General features: G+C 47.5%; 1 protein-coding gene and 1 long non-coding RNA gene across 8 annotated transcripts in view; both read left to right on the top strand.

The window, feature by feature from the left end:
* Nucleotides 1–15,615, top strand: part of UBIAD1 (UbiA prenyltransferase domain containing 1) — a 100,885-nt gene that overhangs the window by 32,026 nt on the left and 53,244 nt on the right. The window lies entirely within an intron of this gene.
* On the top strand, nt 572–12,085 carry LOC119563946. The gene is made up of 3 exons (XR_005222732.2): nt 572–7,102; nt 7,336–7,517; nt 8,450–12,085. It is a non-coding gene; the product is annotated as an uncharacterized LOC119563946 (long non-coding RNA).

The raw sequence follows: 15,615 nt of genomic DNA, 5'->3' as shown, positions 1-15,615 counted from the left end.
CGCTTGAGTTTCCTGCTGCATCCAGCCCAGCTGTGCTTTTCAGTGCGTCACATCAGGTGTTGGTTGCTTCAGAGACGCAGCATGGAGGGTTGAGTGGGAAGTGGAAATAAAGCGTCCTAGGGAAAAGATGATTAACTCAAGAACAAAGTATGGGGCAAAGCCACAAGTACAATGGCTGCTCTGGCAGCACTGGGTTTAGCAAGGCAAGGGAGATGCATAATGAGATGCACAGGCAGAGGAATGGCTGATGGGAACTAAAAACCCAGTGTAGGAGGGTGGCTCTGTTCTGATAAGAACCTGATCGTCCTGATGCTTAGTCATACACCAGGGGTCTGAGAGACTGGGCTGGATTGTGCTAGGGAATAGACTTTCCAGAGCCTTAAAATGTAGAGGCTGCCATGGAAAGGGAAAATAATCAGCAGGATAAAACGTAGTGAGATGAATTTTTCTGAAGCACAGAAAAGGGTTGGGCTTTGCCAAGATTCAAGGTTTTCATTATTTTATTCCATCCATTTCACCCCTGCCCACTAGTGGCATTCTGGAGTCAGGGCCCTGCCCAGAACGCCACTGGCTTGTGCACAGGAGAGGGAGCTCTCTGGTCTGAGTAGGAGCAGGAGCCGGGAACTCCTGAGGATTCTGCTGGTGCTTCCTTTTGTAGGTTACTTCTCCTCCTGGGTCTGGTGCTCCGGCTGTGAAACTGAGATAATGCTCTGAAAACAATTGGTGGCTACTGACGATTTTAGGGCTGCTGCTGTGTCACACACAAGGGACATTCAGAATTCCTCCGACTGTAGGAATGGAACTCAGTTTTTCCCGCTCCATAAGCCAAGCCTAGCCCAGCTCAGCCCCCCTACTACTTGGGCTCTGTTAGCTTTCACAGGAATGGGGCCTATGAGATGCTGTTGATCGGTTATGATTCTCTCCAGCAGAGGGCAGTGGTTTGTATAAACACTCGTTATACTATTTTCTCCATTTTAAAGATGGGGAAACTGAGGCATGGGGTGATCATTGCCCAGTGAATCAGTGGCAGAGCAGATGTAGAACCCAGGAGGTGAGGCTCTCTCCTGATTGTTTTATTCTTGGGGGATGAGGGGAGGAGTTATCACCGGGGAAGAGGCAGGAGAATGTGTAAGGGATTCCCCTTTCACTCAGATTTCCCAAGAAGCCTCTGAGTTGGGAGAGAGGGAGAAATTTGCCATGACCTTACTCCCTTTCCCTTAGGATCCCCCCACAGAAGAAGTGACTACCCAGAGCTGCTGGGGCTCCGTTCTGTACAGCCAGATTGATAGGATTTTCATACAAAAAGAGCATCCCACCCCCACCCTTGAATATAATCAAGTTCACCCGTGTCAAAGCGGTTGCTGCTATTGCCGGTTGTAATTAAGAACAAAATGCTCCCCGAGTAAAAAGAAAGAGAAATCCCAGGTGTCCCTAATACTCTGGATTTCTGATAGGTTTGTATAAAGTTGGCTCCTTAATCCGCAGGCAGCGGTACAACTGGAATCCCCTCTGTTTCATGGACTCCTACTGCTCCGCTCACTCTCACACAGACATTGAACGGGAAGATCGATGAGCAGACAGTGCTATGCACATACGTCCTAACATGCAGGCAAACCTTCTGCCCCCCACCCTTCCCCGAGAAAGAGAGAGTGGGAGGGCCTCAAGACCCAGAGCCCAGATCTGGATCAAAACTTTCCCATAGTTTGAAGGACGTGGGGTTTTGGGCCCGTCTGTAATAGATGTGCACACAAACGTACGTTTGTATAGGCGCGTGCACACGGACACGCACAACTGGTGCTATTGCCTGAAAACAGGCAGGTGTAACTGACACACACATGGGCATGCTGAGACCCAGCATTGGGCCGTACCTATGTTTAGAGCTGTGCGTATTACTGGTTTTTCGGTTTGCTTCAGTTCCAGTGTTTTGTTTGGGTTTTTGTTTTTTGTTTTTTTAAAAATCATTTTGGGCTGAACGAACCCCGTTGTTCGACCCAAACTGAAATGGTTTGGTTTGGTTTTCAGCTTTTTTTAAATGTTCTAAATTTTTTAAAAGCAAGATTGAAGGAAATTTCAAAATGAAAAGTTGTTTCCAGTTTAAAAAAAATAGAAATGTTTTATTTAGAAAATGTGGAAATGAAACATTTTGATTTCTCTGGAATTTATTTTTAGTTTTTTTTTCTGACCAAAACAATTTGTCAAAATAGACATGAATTTCTGAAGTGTTTCAGTTGACCCAACTGCGTATTTCTCTGAAAAAATTTTTGGCTGAAAAGTTTTGCCCAGCTCTCCTCAGGACAGGGCAGACAAAGCCCTCCCCAAACCCCATAAAAATCACTGTCTACTCTGGCTGGGATGTGATCCTGTTAGTGAGCTGAAAATGCATTGAAGATATCCGTAACTCCCTTGCATTCCAGTATAGGCAGCTTCCTTCTCCCCAGATTCATTCACTCTAAGCAGGTGCCACACTAGTGCAAATGCCTTTGCTCTTTTGCGCCTTCCAGTGAAGCCATCAAATGATTCCCACCTGCTGTGATTTGTGAATGAAAGGGAGACCCCGTCTGGCCACAGGCTGCTCCATTGCAAAACTATCATGTGTGAGCAAGAGGGACCTGTGTACATGGGTATTGCCCCTGGTCTGTCTCTCTCTCTTTTCTGAGCTGTCAGGAAGCAGAGCTGGAGAGATGTGATGGGTTTAGATTAAAGGGAAAGGAATGTCTGTTGGAGGCCACAGGAGCAGCTCCCTGCTACCTGGAAGGAGATGCAATGCTGGAGCTTCCCTAACCGCAGAAGAACATTTCATCCCTCTTTTGTTTAAAGGACAGTTAGTGCTGCAAAAGGTTATGACCTTGTAGGCACCAGAGACTTTTCCAGTAATCCACAGGACAGACAGCTGCCCCTGCCCTGCCTTGCCCAGGACCCTCAAGCTTGCCCTGGAGGGACAGAGAGCTCAGTTTCCTGGGTCTGTTCGCTTGTTGACTTGCTTGCTGAGATTTCCAGGGAAGGTTGGCATAGTACACTGGGCAGTGGGGCTAGAGCCCAAACTCATCCAGATGGGAATGACTGATGGTCACACACCAGCCCAGATCTCAACCAGTGACCTACAATTCTCCAGCTCATTCTCAGGCCTGGGTGCAATTGGGTCCCTGAAAGCAACACCCCACCCCTCCCCCCCTTAGACAGGGAGTGGACTCTTTCCCGAGGTGACTCAGAGGCTGTGGATATGCAGGGACAGGGAAAGTCCCTGTAATGTGACTGTGAGAGTTTTCACACAAAGATGCAAGGCTCGGTGTCCTTCACCGTTGAAACATGACGAGGTTGAGCGGTGGAAGAACTCATGGGATTGCTGCAGAGCCGTTTGCCTCTAGGCTGGCAGCTTGAATCCAAATACCTTTGTGGATCTGGGCCTTAGCCTCTCTGTGCCTCAGTTCTCCATCTGTACAATGGGGATAATAGCACTGCCCTGCCTCACAGGGGTGCTGGAAGATTAAATACACGCAAGGTTGTGAGGTGCTCAGATACTGCAGGTATGGGTGCCATAAGACTACCAGTCCCTATTTCTTTGCCTCCCTGAGTGATTCCCCTGCGAGGAGCCTGTCTCTCAGGAAATGATTGCTGGTTCTGTCAGTTCAGTTCCCATGAAGAAGAGCCAAAAATTTCTCTCCCTTGCTTGGGAAGATTCCGAATCCGCTCTTGTCTACAGGCGAGATTTACCTCCTTCTGTTGTGGGCTTATAGCCTGAAACTCTGCAGTGCACAATAAAACTATGAGCAAAAAAGATTAAAGAATGAAAGGATTAAAATCTAAAGGTCTCATGTGCCCTGTGCTCTGGAGAGTCTGTTCAGACTGAAGCCTCTCAGAGAGGCTGCCTGTGTATCTCTGTATTAGCACTGACAAAGAGAGGGTCTCTTATTACTCAGGCTGAGCAGCTGTATTCCTGGACGGGAAGGGCACCTGCCTGAATCCCCCGTCTCATGCAATTCTTCATCACAGGAAAGTCAGAGCGAAACATCTGGCCGGCAGGGCAAGATGTCAGGATGTGTCTGGGGTGCAGTGAAGTGGCCATTTCACATGAAAGGAGCCCATGCAAGCAGGTGAGTCCTTTGGATTCTCACAGAAATGGGGCTCTTGATGCAGGGCTAACCACAGCAATGTGTTTTGAGCGGGATGGCCAGGTGGATAAGGGACTAGGCCGGGACTTTGGACTTCAGTTTCTGACTCTGCTGCAGACACTCTGTGTGACCTTGGGCAAATGACTTCATCTCTGTGTGCCTCAGTTTCTCATCTGTCAAATGGTGATCATAATGCTCCCTTTGCCTGTCTGCTTTGGTCAGATTGTAAGCTCTTTGGGGCATGGACTGTCTCGATGTGTCTGTACAGCGCCTAGCACAATGGGACCTCAGTTCTACTGTAACACAAATAAAACTAGTACAATAATAATATCTTTGAAGGACTCCTGGCCGCATCAGTTCATGCAGCATGGAGCTGAGCTCATCGGGCTCAGGATGGACTCTGGGTTCTAGGACCCTGCAAGGTGGGAGGGTCCCAACCTTGGTCTGCAGCCCAAGCCCGAACGTCTACACTGCAATTAAACAGCCCCTTAGCCCAAGTCCCCCAAGCCTGAGGCAGCTGGCATGGGCCATCTGTGGGTTTCTAATTGCAGTGTAGACATACAGCTTCCCAGCTGCTTCTAGGTGCAACCGGGTGAGTGGCTTTAATCTCTAAAGCCCTATGTGACTTGGGAGCTTTCCCCTAAGGGTTTGATCTTGGTCCCGCTGAAGTTAATGGTTGCACTCCCATTGCCTTCGTGGGTATTGGATTGAGCCCTGAATGCTTGCCTCTAACTCTGGGCACTTTTGTGCTGGCTGAGATCAGCTCCTTTTGACACTCCTGAGAACTAAATGTTGTTCGTGATGGAGATTTCCCCTAGAGTGGGGCCAACTTTTGCTGTCGGTCCCCCCAGCTTCTTGGCCTTCAGCCCATGGTGCAAAGCTTAGCTCTTGAGCCTGGTATTTGATTAACTGTAGGCTGGGGGTCTGGAGGATATTCCCATCTTGTGGGTTGGGTGGTTATTAGTGCTGTCCAGAGTAACCAGAACTGGTTGATGGTTTGTTTCTGATATTATGTAACATGCTCTGAGGCCCTGGGAATGGGTACGTGATGAACTACAGTAGGGCCTAGGAGTCCAAGGCCCTGGGTGCCGGGTGCTGGACGAACACAGGACAAAAAGACAGTTCCCGTCCTCAAGAGCTGACAATAGAAAACTACATTCAAAATACAAGAATGAACGAGTAGGACTGGGAACCTCCTCCTAGAGGACGCAAAGTCTTTGGGATAGATCAGAGGACCCAGGTTAAGAATGTGGGTTATATTCATGGTTCTGCCACTAACTTTCTTGGTGACCTTAGACAAGTTGCTTAGTTTCTCAGTGCTTAACTTTCTCTCGCTGTGAAACATGAAGAATGATCATTAGAGCTGAGTATTTCGTAATTAGCAGAGAGGAAGAATGGTCAGCATATTAGCCTTGGATTTGGAAGACCTGGGTTCAAGTCTCACTTGTACCACAAGCTTCCTGTGTGACCTTGGGCAACCATAAAGGATTCCTACAGTAGGAGGGCTTTGGCAGTGGAGGTAGACCAGTATCCCCTACTGGCAAAACTCTGCTTTTGGCAGTATAGTTTATTCCAGCTGGCAAATGTGCAGCTTAACTGGTTTAGCTGTGTCCATTCTAGGGGCTTCTGCCGACTTGGCCGTGTTCGTCAGAGATCACACTTCTTTATGCCCCTCACTGACATAGCGATGCTGGCAGAAGTCTGTAATGTAGGCATGGCCTTAGCCTCTCTGGGCCTCATTTCCCCATCTGCACAATGGGATTAAAAAAACTGCCCTGTCTCATTGGTGTGTTGTGAGAACAAATACATTGAAGATTGTGAGGTGTACCTTACATAGATAATAAATAGCTTCTTTTTTTCCCTCTTGCAGAATATCTGTGAGCAGATCTTGATTTCCTCCAATTTGTCATTTGACTAACTCTTTTGCAGATGTGTTAAACTCTGTGCATTGATCACGAGTGGTTCTGGTTACTGATTATACATGGCAGCCTTTTTGCTGTGTTACTCTGCATAGTGAGTAGCATTTGTACTAAGTTTAGCCTCTCGCCTGCGTGTGAGGGTCAGCAGAAGAGAGAACGTGAAGGATGTAGGGCAGCGGTTCTCAAACAGTGCTCTATGGCCCGCTGGCCATCTATACAGACTTTCTTGGTGGCATGTAGGGAACCACGCACTGTCTGTGGAAGAGCCTTCTCTGATGGAGTGGTCCACAGAGCTGGAATGTTGGGATGATCTCTGCTGGTGGAGCGTCAGATTTGGATGGGGCCCCAAAAGTCTTGGAGACTTTCCTTCATCAGAGTTTGACACCGTTAGACATTTCAAAGCCAGACACTGGCAATATTTCACCCTCTCCCTTGTGATGATAATGTTAGCCTTAAATTTGCGTTCAGTGAAATCTGCCTTTGCTCAGTTCTAAGGGTTGTGCATTTCTGGAGACTTATTATCTGGTTCCATCCATTAGATTCCCTCCATCTTACTCTGCTCCTATCTTAACGAGGGATTAATGCGTTGTCTGCCTGGTTTCCAAGTCATAATGGGAGAGTGGAAAATGATTTATTTCATGGGGTAGCAAAACTCGGCGTTAATCTTAGGGAGGCTGTTATTAAAATGGTGCAGCAAAGAGAATCTCTCTATGCTTCAGAAGTCCATAATGGCTGAGGGGCTGATGAGATGTAACAATGGGAAGAAGAGAAGGGTTTATCAATAATATTCAGAGTAGCTCAGTAACTCATAAACCTTTTACTAACTTTCCAAACATGAGGGATGAAGTCCTAAGAGGTTTTTTTTTTTTGTCCTGGGAATGTCCCTATAAATCATTTCGTCTCAAAATTGGGGAAATATAGTGTAGGTTCTTTCTCTACAGTGTGGGAAACTGTTGAACATTTTGTCTTGAGTGTCCAGATCCCCCTCAACAGAAGAGATGGGAAGGAAGAGCATATTAAATGGAAGAATTTACTGTAAAATCATTACCTGAGCGCAGGAGTGGGATAAAGAAGGTAAACAAAATTGCACTCTAGTTTATATGGAACCTGTGTAATTTTAGCTTACAATACATATCCTTATTTGCACCCCTGACTTCCTGCAGATGGCCCAATAAAATGCCACAGGGAAACTAAATATGCCAGTCTCCTTGTGGGGGGTGGGGTAGGGGGAGGAATGGGGCTCATGGGGAGAGCAGCAGCACATTTCTCTCTTTATAGCGGCATTTCCTTCCTCCTGTCTTTCTGAGGGTAAAGGACCTGATCCAGAGCCCACTGAAATGGGCGGAAAGGCTCCCACGGAGCACAACTGCCTTTGGATCAGGCTCAAAGTGAGAGGAGACGATATGTTGCGGATCAGCTGAGAGGAAAGGAAACCCGCCTGCTGAGGGTTTAGATGAGCAAGGCCGTTGGGGGATTTCCAGGCTTACAAGTAGGTTCCTATCTTTTTTTTTCCCAAGTAGCTGCATTTCTTCCCCTGCCAGGACTCTCATCCTCCTTGATCTCTCCGAGCTTTGCCCGTGATTCCAAGAGTGCATCGGCCTCAGTACTAGCTTATTAGCAGCGTGCAGGGGCAAAAGGTAACCAATCAGAGCGCAGTCAGGCGAGGCAATGAATGCCTCCTGCAAAAGCAGCAGGAGAGAAATGTGCTGGGCGCTTCATGGGCCTCATTTCCAGAGGTGCCGAGCACCTGCATTCTCATTGACTTGGGCTGGAGTTGAGGGGAGAAACTCTGGTATAGACCATCCTGGAGTAGACAGTTTCCAGCTGAGGGTGCCTGTGCCTTTAAACAAATAGAAAGTCTGTCGCTGTTCAGATGTAGAGTAGACCCTGCACTGACCCTGGAGGAGAACGGAAAGGTACCCGGCGCAGTATGGGAAAGCTTCCGTCAAATCCTGGTCTCTCTAGAATTTACCTTTTGATCCAAGATGCTCTGCTTCAAACCTCAGTGTGATATGAAGCTACAGAAGCAGTCAGAGACTGGAGATAAGAAGCTGCTTTATTCTGATTGGGCATCTGTTTCTACTGGCAGATGGAAGGTGTGCTGACAGCATGGGAAATCAAATTTCTTGGTGTGCCTACAGAATGAGGGCAGTAGCAATGAAAACTTTCCTGCCACTGTGTTTCATCCTAACATGCAAGGACTTTTCTCTAGAGCTAGGAGCTCACTCCCCAGCAGCCCTTGCACAGACACTGCCAACAAAAGCTTAGCTGGTGCCAAGTATACTAGGAACAGGTCTGAGAGCCGTGTAATGTCTCTCATTGCAGAGAAGAGCCAGGACCTGTCTGTGATCAATATAAGGGGGTTTCTTTATTTTGCGGCTGGACATAGACTGACCCCATGGTTTTTCTCTGGTTTTCTAGCTCCTTGACTGACTTTCAGCCTGTACTGCCTTCCTGAGCTGGACCTGAGCAGCCAGGGCACAAACTGCTGACAGCACGACAACCCTCAGATCTTTTAACACAGGCTACCGAACAGCTATCAAATGCTAACACATGTTAGTTACTAATGACCTGAGAGTAATTGCAGCCAGTGACCTCGTGCAGACTGGCTCTTTATCCCATTACCAACCCCCAGGCCCTCTGTGTCCATCTCAGTATCTTGCAATGTAGCTCTGACCATGCCCAGTAACGAGAGAGGTCAGTTATACCACGAGGGGGAACCAAGCTCACAACGTTAGGATATATTTCTCTGGGCAGACATGAATGTTGTGTTGTCTGGACCGAGCTGTTTGCTTCAGAGGGTGGGTGTAGGGACAGGGTGGCTGGTAACATGCTGGGGCAGAAATTTAATTCAGGGAGAATGTGATAAATTATTCTCATGGGGGCAGGTGTTAAAGACAGGGGTGAAATGAGGGATGCAGGAGATGTAAGAGGGGCTATGGGAGGTATGAGTAGTGCTTAAAATGGTCTGAAAAAAAGTGTGTGTGTGCACGTGTGAGGGGGGGGTCTATCATCATCTAGGAACAGCAGCTTTGGCAGGACAGTGCTTAAAGTGGGCCCCTCAATGACTTAGGTTGATGTGACCTCCCGTAAGCTCCCCACATTAAACACTGGGCATGGTGTGTTTGTTGTCATGGGTGCCGGCAGGGGTGTGGAACCACAGCTCAGACTCCTGGTCAATAAGATGTTTTGCTGTCTATCTAGAATAGGGTGACCAGATGCCTTGATTTTATAGGGACTGTCCTGATTTTTGGGTCTTTTTCTTATATATGCTCCTATTACCCCCCACCTCATGTCCCGATTTTTCACATTTGCTGTCTGGTCACCCTAATCTAGAAGCTTTGGCATCTATGAAGTACAATGGCTTCCTATTGCACGTTTAAATGGAAGGTATCTACAAGATGTATTGATCATGCCCTGAGACTTGCTTGCTGAAGCTGCAGCTGCTAAATGAAATAGCTACTGTTCAAAAAGCATGCGGTAAAGAAGTGGCTAGTAAGGATAGTTACTATCCAGGTTAGCTTCTAAACAAAGCTACATGGTGTGTGCACACACCCGCACGCAAAATAAGACAGTGAGTATTCACCTATTGGTATGAATTTGTTTCAGCCACTCTCACAGCCCTGGTGAGTCGTCCCATTGAAGTCAGTGGGAGGAAGGTACTACTCCACGTGAGCAAGCTTGTGCGAGCTGTCTCTTTGTGTTCACCTTCTATGAACGTTCACACAATCAAATCTTACAGGAGGGAAGAGAGGTTTTAATTTCACTTTCTGTGAGCATTCCCATCAGAATCAATCAGGGAACCAAAACAATACCATACCACAGTTGTAACTAAGCAACCCAGCTCAACTAGCAAGCAATACAGAGAATGAAATTAATGAAGAATTTTGCTGAGTAATTTCAGATAATGCATTGGTTAGAAAAAGTCTCACTCTGCACGCAGATATTTTGCAAAGAGAAGGAGGCAAAACGTGTTGAGTAAATTCTTTGCTGTGAACTACATGGATTATAACCTGTTTGGGGCCAGGGACCTCCTTTTCCTTGTGTTTGTGCAGCACCTAGCACAATGGGAGCCCAACCTCAGTTGAAGCCTCTAGTTGCTGCCACAACGCAAATAAATAATGATTCACACTTAATATTAAGGGTGCACTTATAAAAAGCTCAGGAAAGGCTAACAACTGACCATGAGCTATGCTAAGAATCAGTTGCAGGCCAGAATAGTACATGTTATGTATGATTATACACCAGAGTAGAAGGTGTTAAGATAGTTACAAGCCAGCTGTTGACCTGATTATTAAGAGTTTATTAAAGCTTCTATTAATCATTTATTAGCCATTTTATGAACTATTGATCAATGTATCTTAATATAAAGCATGACTATAATAGTGATAACTGTTAACTCAGCTCTAATACAAATGCACACTTTAAAATGGTGGAGAGAGAGAGGCTGGAAGGGACCATTAGATCAGCTAGTGTGAGCTCCTGTATATCACAGGCCATTAAACCCTTCTATTAAACCCAGAGACTTTAGTAAGGCTATGTCTACACTACAGCTTATGTTGGCAGAGCTTATATCACTCAGAGGTGTGAACACCTCCCCTCCTCCGAGTGATGTAAGTTACACCGACATAAGTGCTGGTGTGGACAGTGCTATGTCAGCAGGAAAGCTTCTCCTGGCAACATGGCTTCTGCCGCTTGCAGAGGTGGTTTTATTATGCTGATGGGAGACAGCATCTTCGCTAGATGTGGTGCAGTGGCGCAGCTGCAGCACTGTATGTGTAGACATGCCCTTAGACTAAAGCATTTCATACCTCAGGAGACTAAACTGTGACCCACAGGCCAGGGACAGGAGAGACCAAGGTGCCACCAAAGACTGAGGCCCCTGCAATGGCAGGGAATTGATTAGGTGAGACATGCCCACGTGATCTCAGCAGGCAAATCACCCCCCATGCTGCAGAAAAAGGCAAAAACCTCCAAGGTCCTCACCAATCTGCCCAGGGGGAAAGTTCCTTCCTGACCACAAATGGGATGATCGCTATGAGCTTGTGAGGACACACCACCAGCCAGGCTCTGAGAAAGAGGGTTCAGGCACAAGTCACTGGTCTGTCCCATCTGGTGACCCATATCCCAGCTGTGGCCGGTCTCTGATGCTTCAGGTGGAGGTGAAAAAAAGCCCCAGAATACATCTAGCCAATTGAGAACCAGGGGAAAAAATTCCTTCCTGTGCTGTGCAGGTGACTGCCTGAAGCATGAGATTTGATTATAATTATTATCTTGATGCAGAGCTGCAAGTGATATGGGCGCGTGGAGGGCAATGCGCGCCAGGCTTTCGATGAGCTCAGTGCTACAGCATTGAACCAAAACGCAAAGTACGGACGGATTCTGCATTCGGCCAGTCTCTGCTACCCGACATAAGGATGGAATGTTCCTGACCCCCCCACCTACAAGTAAACGAATGAACTTTATGGGCCAGATTCATGGCCACATGTGGAGATACACCAGGCATGGATTTGGCCTCCTCTGATCAATCTGAGTCCCAGGTGCTGTAACTCCCCATGAGGAAGGGTTGTCATCTCTAAATGCCCTCACTTCTCTTGGAAGCAGGGTCTCTCCTAAGCCTTGGGTATTAACGTACTCCTCCACTGTCAGCCAGCGACAGCAGCGGCATGTAGTGGCTGCAGTATCATTTGTTAATTTCTTGATAGCACAATATAATGACTAGCTGCGTTCCCATATCACTGACACGGAGCATTACTGATTATGATGATTAATGGGTTTAATTTACTTAGAAAGAATGATGTGCAATAATTCTGTTGTCAAAGCTGACAATCTGGAGTTCCAGTTGGTACCCTGTCAGCACTGTTGTTACCAGCTTTAGAATACGGGCCGCTGTTGGACTTTTCCATCCATTCGCAAAGCTGCCTCACTGCTGGAAGGGCATCTACATCTCCTGGGAGCAACTGGGCTTCACTTCCTCCATTGAAACTATTGGATTTTTTTCCTCTTAATAATATTTTTCTTTAATGGTATTTTCATAAAGGTGTCATTTTAAAACAATACAAACTGTATGTCCTTTTGCAGATGAGACACTGCGAGATCTGCTCTTATTCTCTTTACAGAGAAGAGGCAGCAGTCAGTTATCATGACTATAAAGGGGATTCTTGACTGAGACTGCATGCACAGATGGGCCCTCTGGTTCCCTGGTTCCCAGAGTTCTTAACACAGCCAGTGCTGCGTTTCACCACCCAGGGCCTCGCTGTGACTTGGCCTGGCATAAACAGTCATGGGAGGGCCTGATGACTCACTGCATAGCAGTTCACAGCTACGCCTGTCAGCATGTTGCCTGAGAATTTATTACTCTTGTTTGTAATCAGATTGGCACCCCTGTTGCGCTAGGTGCTGGTGAGACATAATCCCTGTGCTGATCTGCTTGTGCTCCATCCCCTCAGGCCAGCCTGGCTTTTCCCAGAGACTCCCCACTTGCCTCTCTCTCGTCGGCTTTACCTTTTCAGTGTCAGACACTTAATGCGTTCCAGCTCAGATTGATCACCTCTGAGATGTGTTTTATAAGGCATAGTAGAAAAGGTCAGATGTGACACACTCTCGATGGTGGTTCAGGGTCCTTTGTAACTTTAGTCCTTGATTTAATATTTTTCCAGGGAATAAGAAAAGCTGCCCAGCCAGTGCCTTTCTTATGTTACATCTCCATGTCGCAGGCCTGGTCTATGCAGTTAGGTTGACATGACTATGGTGCTTAAGGGTGTGAATTCACACCCTCGAGAGCTTTAGCTATGCCACGCTAACCCCAGGGGTAGATGTGGTTGGGTTGATGGAAGAATTCTTCCTAGCACCTCCACCTGTCGGGGAGGAGGATTAATTGCAGCGACGGGAGACCGCCTGCTGTCGCTGTAGGAAGCATCTACACTACGGTGCTACAATGGCATAGGTACAGTATCCTGTAGTGCCCCTAGTGTAGACATGGCCTCGGGTGCCTTTCCTCTAGACATGAAGTACTCCACAGATCTTCCCAGCTGATGTTCTGAGGTCTAGCCACTCTGGGCTTACCACAAGTATAATACAAGGTAATCAGAACCCAAACAGCTAGCATGATCCAACTGAGTCATTCAGTCTACACAACCTTATTCTGTGTATTCCTTCCTCTAGCTCCTTTTCCTGTTGTTCTCTCTCCAGCATCCTGTCTCATGAACGAATTACTCTTTGAGGGGGAGGGACTGTGTCTATGCTTGCTAAATAAAATCGCATGGACCCCTCTGGCATCTGTAGTGCTGCAGAAATATTAATGATTTAATTAGTCTGTGGGTCAGTGAATATCACCCCTCATTTACAGAAGGGGAAACTGAGGCATGGAAACTTGCATAAGATCGCCAGCAGAGCCAGGAATAGAACTCAGGCCTCCACCTTAATCACTGAACCACACTGCCTCCTTAATCTAAGCCAGCAGTGCCAAACAGCGCAGTTGTGCTGTCCTCTTTCACCAATTAAGTCACTAAGCAGAAGTCACCTACTACAGGACAGGCCTAACAAAGAAAATAACAGAACGCCACTAGCCGTCACCTTCAGCCCCCAACTAAAACCTCTCCAACGCATTATCAAGGGTCTACAACCTATCCTGAAGGACGACCCAACACTCTCACAAATCTTGGGAGACAGGCCAGTCCTTGCCTACAGACAGCCCCCCAACCTGAAGCGAATACTCACCAGCAACCACATACCACACAACAGAACCACTAATCCAGGAACCTATCCTTGCAACAAAGCCCGTTGCCAACTGTGCCCACATATCTATTCAGGGGACACCATCATAGGGCCTAATAACATCAGCCACACTATCAGAGGCTCGTTCACCTGCACATCCACCAATGTGATATTGGATACAATTAACTTAGGTTACTTTTTATAATGAATCAACCATTCCCAGTCTGTATTCAAGCCTATCTCCCCTTGTTTATTCCTTCCCCCTCTCCCCCGGCACTGTTCCTCAGACGTTGTTAAACCCTGGATTTGTGCTGGAAATGGCCCACCTTGATTATCATACACATTGTAAGGAGAGTGATCACTTTAGATAAGCTATTACCAGCAGGAGAGTGGGGTGGGGGGAGAGAAAACCTTTTGTAGTGATAAACATCCATTTTTTCATGGTGTGTGTGTATAAAAACATCTTCTGTATTTTCTACAGTTTGCATCCGATGAAGTGAGCTGTAGCTCACGAAAGCTTATGCTCAAATAAATTGGTTAGTCTCTAAGATGCCACAAGTACTCCTTTTCTTTTTGCGAATACAGACTAACACGGCTGTTACTCTGTAACCAGAGTAGTAATCCCTAGACATTGCTGGGCTGCTGCTTCTTATGGAAAGGACCACTCCTCAGCTACTCTAGATGCACGGAATCTGAGAGCTGTAGATGATTTAGGCAGGAGCTGTGAGGAAGATTAAGATTTTAGGGCCAGATCCCATTCCCATTGAAGCCAATGGAAAGTTGTATTAGGCCCCTACTATGCTGCCAGACACTGGTTGGGTGAGGTGCTAAATGCATTTAAATTGGGTATGTTACTCTTCCCTTCCTGTCTTAACAGACCTAGAAGTATTGCAGGTTCTACAGAGGCAGCAGCTACAAGGTGGCTGCAGGTCAGCAGAGGGGCAAGTGGGGGGTCTGGGCCTTCTGGAAAGGAAGGCTATTGCTCCTGCTGTGACTGATTAATAACTGTACTCCAGGCAGTCCTGACATTGCTCTCCCCAAGCTCTTCACAGCCTGTCTCAGCTGCGTTGCTGCAGTGCTCTAAAAAGTGCTCTTGGCCGCTGTAGAGCAGACTTTGTGTCCCGGACCCCAGGGAGGCAGGAGTGTGGGAGTCTGGCTGTGCCAGGCTATGCTGCTGTCCTGCACTAACCTGCCTTCTCTTACGCTGTTGGCCTCACGTACCCAATGAGATGCAGGTCCGGCTCAGAGCTCAGTTAAATCTTCAGCTGGCTCTGAAGCGGCTTGCTCTCGCCAGGAAACAGGATGCTAAAACCCAGAGCCCCTTGCTCCAGGGAACTTGTCTGTTTGCAGCAGTCCATCTAGCCAGCATGCTGTCTTCTAGGAGCACGTGCATGCCTTCACCCTCCTCTCTCTAGTTTCTCTCCCTGCTTTTGAAAGACCTTATGATTCCTACCCACACAGTAAGAGAGCCAGTTTAAGACTCACTCCAGTGTTTTATTGGACAGTTTAACCCATCACAGCTCCTCCCCTGCCTCCCCTCCAAGTCCAATTCTAACCATTCTGGGGGCCCCCGGCAAGGCTGTTAATTTGGGACCCACATCTTCAAGGCTCAAGATTCAGTGAATTGTTTCCTTCCCCTCCTTCCAGCAGCTCTGATGGGGGAGGAGCAGGCAGATAGGAAATGTGCCCAGAACTAACATGCATGGATTTTTCCCTGGGGGACTAAAATTACCTGTGCCAAGCCCTGCCAGAACAAGCAGCAGGTGGCACTAGGACACGAGTGGCAAGCAGCCTTTCCCTGGTGGGGTGGGGCCCCGCTGTCTGCAGGTTTGGCAGCTGTGGCTGCACTGGCCCTGGGGCCTTTAACACTA

Source organism: Chelonia mydas, chromosome 18 (genome assembly GCF_015237465.2).
Source record: "Chelonia mydas isolate rCheMyd1 chromosome 18, rCheMyd1.pri.v2, whole genome shotgun sequence".
NCBI lineage: Eukaryota > Metazoa > Chordata > Testudines > Cheloniidae > Chelonia > Chelonia mydas.
Note: the sequence above shows the minus strand (reverse complement) of the source record. Positions and strands in the feature narration are given on the sequence as shown.